The sequence below is a fragment of the Miscanthus floridulus genome, chromosome 4, assembly GCF_019320115.1.
Source record: "Miscanthus floridulus cultivar M001 chromosome 4, ASM1932011v1, whole genome shotgun sequence".
NCBI classification, from domain to species: Eukaryota; Viridiplantae; Streptophyta; class Magnoliopsida; order Poales; family Poaceae; genus Miscanthus; species Miscanthus floridulus.
In genome coordinates, this window is record NC_089583.1 from 24,701,905 (window position 1) to 24,710,097 (window position 8,193).

Genomic DNA, 8,193 nt, shown 5'->3' on the forward strand with positions numbered 1-8,193 from the left:
GCGCTCGGTTAGGGGCCTACGGCCACAGTTTTCCAAACCTAGGGCACCAGTGAGCGCGGGGGAAGATGGGGGGTCGCGGCCATGCCGTTTCGGTGGCCAGGAACGGCGGCTAGCACGGTGGCTGCCATGGCCGGCGACCATGGCTCGTGGAGCTCACGGCCAAGGCTCGAGAAGCCAAGAAAATGAGAAATAAAGATACCGGGAGATAGAGGGAGGCCGGGGGGTGCTCACCGCGGGGAAGAAAGGGGACGGCGATGCCCGACGGCGACGGTCCGTGCAAGGGCGGGCGGCGGATTTCCAGCGACCTTCGGGGCGGCGGTTGAAGCTTCCTCGCACGCGGGTGAAAGAAAAATAGGGCGTAGAGGCAGCAAGGAGAGGCGGAGATGGCTCGGTGCCGATTTAAAGCGGCCGGGGCGCGAGGGGGGGGCATGCTCCCATGATGCCGTTCGTGGGAGGCGGTTGTGGCCAGGCCGGGTGGTTCCGAGGCGCGTGGGGTGAAGACAGTGCTGACAAGCGGGCCCGAGCATTAGCGGCAGGGCACGGGGCGCAGGCGTGGCTTGCTGGGCTAGCGCGGCTGCTGGGCCGAGCGGCTGGGCCGGCGGTGCCGGGCTGAGCGGGAAAAAGGGGAGAGGAGGGTGAACGGGCCACGCGGGAAAAAGGCCATGTGGGCCGAAAGTGAGGGAGGGGAGGAGATAATCATTTTTCCTTTTTTATTTTCCAAACAAATTTTCCCAAAGGCATTTTCAAATAATTTTTGAATTCATTTGAACTCTAATTCAAGAACAATCATCACATGAATAAATATTGCAGCAGCATGTATGCATTCAAAAGTTTCAAATCTTATAATTGATTTTAATTCCCCAAAAATTATTAATTTCCTATAATTGAATGCACACTTAATAACATAATTAAATCAAATTTACTTATTTAAAAGAATGAAAAAATTTGGTTGTTACAATTCTACCCCCCTTAAGATGAATCTCGTCCTCAAGATTCGGGTGATTGCTTACTCAAACAGTTGGGGATAAGTCTTTCTCAGATCCTCTTCTCTTTCCCAAGTAGCCTCATCCTATGTATAACGATTCCACTGCACCTTGCACATCTTTACTGTTCGGCTTCTCGTAACTCTTTTGGTAGTTTCCAAAATCTTTATCGGATACTCTTCATAAGTAAGATCTTCCTTGACAACAAGTTCTTCCAAAGGAATTTGTTCTTCTGGTACCCTCAGACACTTTTTGAACTGGGAAACATGGAACACGTCGTGCACACCGGACAAGCTCTCAGGCAGTTCCAACTGATAAGCTACATTCTCCACGTCTCTCTAGGATCTTAAAAGGTCCTATATACCTTGGTGCTAATTTTCCCTTCATATTGAATCTTCTCACACTTCTCATTGGTGACACTTTTAGGTACACATAATCACCAATCTCGAAAGTCAGCTCTCTTCTGCAGGGTATCAGCGTAACTCTTCTGTCGGGACTGAGCTACTCTCAAATTGTCTCTAATCATTCTCACTTGTTCTTCCGCAGTCTCTAAGGACAGTCGGGACCAAACACTTGAGTTTCTCCAGTCTGATTCCAGAACAAAGGTGTTCTACACTTACGTTCCATACAATGCCTCGAAAGGTGCCATCTTGAGGCTCTTTTGATAACTGTTGTTGTACGAGAACTCTGCGTAAGGTAGACTCTTATCCCAACTATCACCATACTGAAGTGCACAGGCTCTCAACATATCTTCCAAAATCTGGTTGATCCTTTCCATCTATCCATCAGTTTGCGGGTGGTAAGCAGAACTGAAATTCAACTTTGTTCCCAAAGATCTATGTACTTTATGCCAGAACTGCGATGTAAATTGGGTGCCTCTATCCGACACAATTTTCTTGGGAACTCCATGTAAGCACACTATTCTTTCCATGTACAACTCTGCTAATCTTGCACCATTATAAGTAGTCTTGACTGGTAAAAAGTGAGCAACCTTGGTGAGTCGATCCACTATTACCCATATTGAATCATAACCTCATTGAGTGCGGGGCAGTCCTACAATAAAATCCATACCAACTTCTTCCCATTTCCATTCAAGAATCTTCATTGGTTGTAGTAACCCTACAGTTCGTTGATGCTCAGCTTTCACTCTTTGACAAGTGTCACACAAAGCCACATATTCTGCCACATCTCTCTTCAAACCATACCACCAATACTTTTCTTTGAGATCCAAGTATATCTTGGTACTTCCAGGATGTATAGAATAAGCAGACTCATGGGCCTCTTGTAGAATTACATCTCGGATAGCTTTCACTTCAGGTACACATATCCTTTTTCCTGAACCAAAGAGTTCTATTCTCATCCATTCTGAATCCGGGTGCCTTTCCAAGCACTACATTCTCTGCTATCTCCTTAAGTTTTTCATCCTCTAATTGTCCTTTGCAGTATCTCCTGCTCCAATGTAGGCTCTATCACCAATTCCATTGCATTAGTGACCAGGCTCAAGTTGAGATACTCCATTTCAGCACACAACTCTGCTGATATAGATGTTATCTGAATTCCATTGGCATAGCTCTTTCTGCTAAGTGCATCAGCTACAACGTTTGCCATTCCCGGGTGATAATGCACTTCCAAATCATAGTCTTTGATCAATTCCAACCAACAACATTGTCTTAAATTCAGATCTAATTGGGTAAAGATATACTTCAAACTCTTATGATCAGTATAGATATCACTCTTATGTCCAATCAGATAATGTCTCCAGATCTTCAAAGCATGAACCACAGCTGCCAATTCCATGTCATGAGTAGGATAATTCAACTCATGCTTCCTTAGTTGTCTAGATGCATATGCAACCACTCTTCCTTCTTGCATAAGCACACATCCAAGACCCAAACGGGATGCATCACAATATATAGAGAAGTTCTTGTTTAAATCGGGCAAAATTAATACTGGAGCTATAGTCAATCTCTTCTTTAACTCTTCAAAGTTTGCCTAGCATTTATCCGACCATACATACTTAGCACTCTTTTCCAACAGAGCTGTCATGGGCTTGGCTAGCTTGGAAAAGCCTTCAATGAACCTTCGGTAATAACCAGCTAATCCCAAAAAGCTACGAATCTCACTTACAGTAGTTGGTGGTTTCCAATTAGTACATCTTGCACTTTGCCTTGATCCACTGCTATTCCACCATTGGAGACAACATGACCCAGAAAAGAGACTTCCTTTAACCAAAATTCACACTTGCTCCGCTTAGCGTACAACTTATGTTCTCTAAGTTTTTGCAAGACCATCCTTATGTGTTCCGCATGTTCTTCTTCAGTCTTGGAGAATATTAGTATGTCATCTATGAATACTACCACAAATTTATCCAGAAACTCCATGAACACCTTATTCATCAGATACATGAAGTATGCAGGTGCATTGGTCAATCCAAAAGACATAACGGTGTACTCATATAGTCCATACCGTGTAGTGAATGCTTGTCTTGGGTATGTTTGAGTTCCGAATCTTAAGCTGATGATAACCAGATTGGAGATCAATCTTGGAGAACACATGGGCTCCTCTCAACTGATCAAACAAATCATCAATCCTAGGCAAAGGGTATTTATTCTTGATGGTAACCTCATTAAGTGAGCGGTAATCCACACACATCCGTTGACTACCATCCTTCTTATCCACAAAGATCACAGGTGCCCCCCATGGGGAAGAACTGGGGCATATGAAACCTTTTTCTTGCAACTCTTTTAGTTGTTTCTTAAGCTCTTCTAATTCATTAACTCCCATTCTATATGGACAATTAGCTATTGGTGCAGTTCCAGGTAATAATTCAATAATGAATTCAATGTCTCGGTCAGGTGGCATACCTGGCAAGTCATCGGGGAAGACATCCGAGAACTCCTCCACGACACGATCTTGTTCATTGACTTCACCATCTAGATGGTTCACTGTGGTTGTAGGCTGAGCTTGCACTACTACTTCTACACAGATTCTATCCCCATTGAGTGATGTCACAACCACAGATTTCTCCTGACACTGAATCACTACCCGGTGTTGTTTCATCCAATCCATTCCCAGGATAAGATCAATTCCCGCTGTTCTCAACACAATAGGCTTCACCTTGAAGTCTACCCCCTTAAGGAAATGCTAGTTGAGGGGCTCCAATAAGAAGCGGGCATACTACCTCCCGGGGAATTCACTAGTATAGGATTTTTCATGGCACACAAAGGTATGCTATGCATTCTAACAAAAGCTTGGGAGATAAAAGAATGCGAAGCACCAGAATCAAAAAGTACGGTAGCAGAAATAGAGTTGACGCTGAACGTACCCAACATGACCTCAGGCATCTCCTGAGCTGCATCAGGTGACACATAGTTCACCTTCGCTGTGAGAGGTGGTCGGGCGTTGAACTTCTGATTGTTGGTCTGGTTCTAAGGTGCTTGTTGGTTTTGCTTCTTAGGACACTGATGAGCATAGTGACCTACTTCTCCACATCGGTAATAGGCATTGGGATTGTTGGGTGCACCACTCTTCATAGGAGCATTGTTAGGCACTCCCTGGCGTGTTGCAGGATTGCTAGTCTATTGTGGGGGACGCTGATTTCCAAACTGTTGCTGGTACTGAGGGCGTTGTTGGAACTGGTTCCACTGGGGATACTAACCACGGTTTCCCTGGTGAGTTGGTCCTTGATTCCTCTGCTGGAAACCTTGCTGGGGATAAGCACGTGGGCGAGTGTTGCTTCCAGAAGCTTGCCCTTGGAGCCTTCTCTTCTTAGCTTCCATCTCCTTGCGCTTATCATCAATCACGATTGCGCGATTCACCAAAGACTGGAAGTTAGGATAAGTATTAGACATTATCTAGAGCTACAGTCCATCATAGAGTCCCTTGAGGAAACGGCGTTGCTTATCCTTGTCATCCGCTACATCATTAGGAGCGTAGTGTGATAGTTGTGCGAACTTGTCCCGATACTCCGCCACAGTCATTGATCCTTTCTTGAGAGATCTGAATTCTTCCTGCTTCAGTTCTACTAGTCCATTAGGAATATGGTATGACCGGAAACTGTCCTTGAATTCCTACCAAGTGATAGCAGGAGCATTGTTGGGATGTCCAAACTGGAATGATTCCCACCAATCCTGAGCAACTCCTTGGAGTTGCTCGGAAGCGTACAACACCTTCTCAAGGTCGTTGCATTGTGCTATGTTCAGTTGTTTCTCCACAGCACGCAACCAATCATCAGCCTCCATAGGGTCTGTGGCATGGGTGAACACTGGTGGACGACCTTTCATTAAACTCTCCATGCTTATCTCTAACCTGGATAGGCGGTGGCCCTCTTGCAGGTTTATTGTCCAAGTGCTGTATCATAGCTTGCATCAGCTGCGCTTGCATTCCCAATATCTGTTCCATGGTCATAGGTGGCGGTGGTGGATTTATAAGAGCATCATGCCCACGACCATGGCCTCTCCCTCTTCCTCCTCTTGTGGCCATCTGTTTTCCGACAAATGTGCAAAATTTATAGATTTTTCCAATTATAGAGAGCTTACAAAAGATAAGAAACAATGCTGAGAATTTTCTGGACAAGGTTCAAATTCAGCAGTTCAGTAAAACTGTTATAACTCGAGTTTTAGAGATCCAACAGAGGTGCACCAAGATTCGTTAGAAATCTTAGGACATCAGCTATAACTTTCATTTAGACCACTATTACAGATTCGAACTAGCCCATAGTCAAAAATAGAGCTAAACCAAAACTGTTCTGAGTTCCAAACAATGCAGGAACATCAACTTGTGTCAGCTAGATCTCCCGAACCTGAACAGCTATTGACGTGATTCCAAAGACACTTGAAAGATACAGAGGTCTAGTTATCTCCACAAAAATTTCAGAATTTTTATCATCCCAGATTTCGAGATACCAGATAAAGAACACAGGCTGCTCCAGAAATCAGCACAGCAGAGATAAGATAAAACGAAACATCTGCATTAAGAATTCATTCTAAACTAAAAGTTCCAATCCAAGGAAGTTGTGGACATGCCCACAAACTCCCAGCAATCAAGCAAAATACCAAATCAACCAAGTTCACAAATTAAACATCTAATCAACCAAGTTCACAAGACCAACAAGACTAATTAAGAACACGAATCTATCGATGTGGTAATCTAGATCAAGGCTCCTAACACCTATGGAGCGGTGTCAATCATGGTGAAGGAACGGCGCTTCTTCTTGTAGATGGAAGGCTGTCCTAGTTGCGCTCGAAGTTCATCCACTTGTTTCTGAAGACGTCTCTGCGCCCTCTGAGATGCACGCAGTTCTCCTTTGACCTCATCATCCACTCCCTGCATAGCGTGGACATGCTGCACCGTTGCCTCCAGAGTTGGGTCATTCTCTGGTGGAGCCAAAACCTGCCAAACACCCTTATGATCATTTCGAGGAAGGAACCTAAAGCGATCCTCCCTCATGGCCTCAAAGCGACGACCATGGTATTGGATGTAGGCATTCTGTGCTGCATCCACCATGCCATCCAAAGCATGGGCTCTCCTGGCAGGGGCACAGTGAACAATCTCCACCTCATGTCCATTAATGATATCGTTCCATGCGGTGACCACTAGCTCTACCTTCCAGAAGGTAGCCTCCAGTGGGTGCTTGTACTCGGCGCAGTGGTAGCTGATGGAGGCGTGCAAGTCGGGGAAGTAGTCGTCCAACACTTGGGTGATGAGAGTGTGGTAGTAGGCTATCTCTGGAGCTGGCTTGAAGTAGTACTTGCACTTCCAGCCAATCTCCTCGTCCTCCACGGGGGCTGCTGGGGAGGGTGCAGGTGTAGGGGAAGTAGCCGTCGACTCCTCAGGTGTAGCTACCACAGGGTAGATAGGCACGGCGACTGGTGTAGGAGTAGGTGTAGGCGTCGGTGTAGCCATCTCCTCGTCGTCGAAGATGATCACAATCTCCCTCTCCGCCGGTGGAGCACGTGGGGTGAACATGGCACAATAGCCTAGCGGTGCTGAGTCGAGCAGTCTTTGGATTATGAGACATCTATAGATTTAAAGTGAGATAGAAATTAGAATCAACAATTTTAAATAATAGATTAAGGTATGAAAAGCATAAATGTTTTAATAAAATAACAAGAATAAGTCAGTAAGCAAGAAACTAGAGGAGCAAAGATGCTAAAACGACCATTTTCTAACTAGGCTTGCGTCCTACAGTCAACACGGCTCTGATACCAATTTGTCACACCCTAATTTTAAGAATAAAATTGAATGCACAAAACTCGTGTGTGCCCAGGAATCAATCACACACACAAGCTGACAAATTACATATAGTATCATCACGGTGTCTCATACATCAGAGTTATAATAAAACTTAGTCTTTTACATCACAGCAGAATAATAAAAAGATAATAAAACTCTTGTGGCCGTCATCACAGGGAAGGTCAACTGGTTGACCACAAGCCTAATAATCCTCTAGGAAATCCTCATACCCGTTGTCATCTGTTACCCATCCGGGATTTTTATCCAAGTAAAGAAAATAAACAAGTGTAAGTACATTCCATACTTAGCAAGCTAACATGGGGTTATGAAGCTCAAAGAGGATAGACTCTGGTTTACTGCAGTTAGCATTTTTAATAGGTCAAGCTTTTATTCTTAAGTATTATCAAGTTATGCTTAAGCTCCCATTTAATTCCCATAAGAACAAATATCAGGGTCAGGTGTACCATATATCATCGTTGAACAACTTTAAATGATCATCAATAATTAAATAGTTATTCTGTGAGTTTTCTGGGTTGCTCGTAATCGTGAGCACGACTGTTATAACAGTTTGTTACCCTCTACAGAGGTGGTGCACATTCACCGTGAGTCATGATCCCCATATGCCCGGGTTAATTACTCCCATGTCACTACCAAGGTGAGCGGGCAGGGTACACTATGAAGGCCATTTCATAGGTTTCCTCTAACAAGTTAGGGCCGCTAGGTTTCCTTGGCAGGCAGATGTAGGGACCCCCCTTTCCTATGGCACAAATCCATCAGCGGCTATACTCATAGGAATAGAGGCAGCCCTATACCCAAAGTGGCAAGCCCCATTTGCGTCAAAAAGGTAACCTCTAACTAGCTAGGAAAGGTCCTATTACTGAGCTAAAGTCAGAGCCATATGACTCTCCCGGTTGCACTATCAGTCCCAGCTTTTGCCGATAGATAAGTCCTTATGGAGGGCCGGGAGCAACATGAA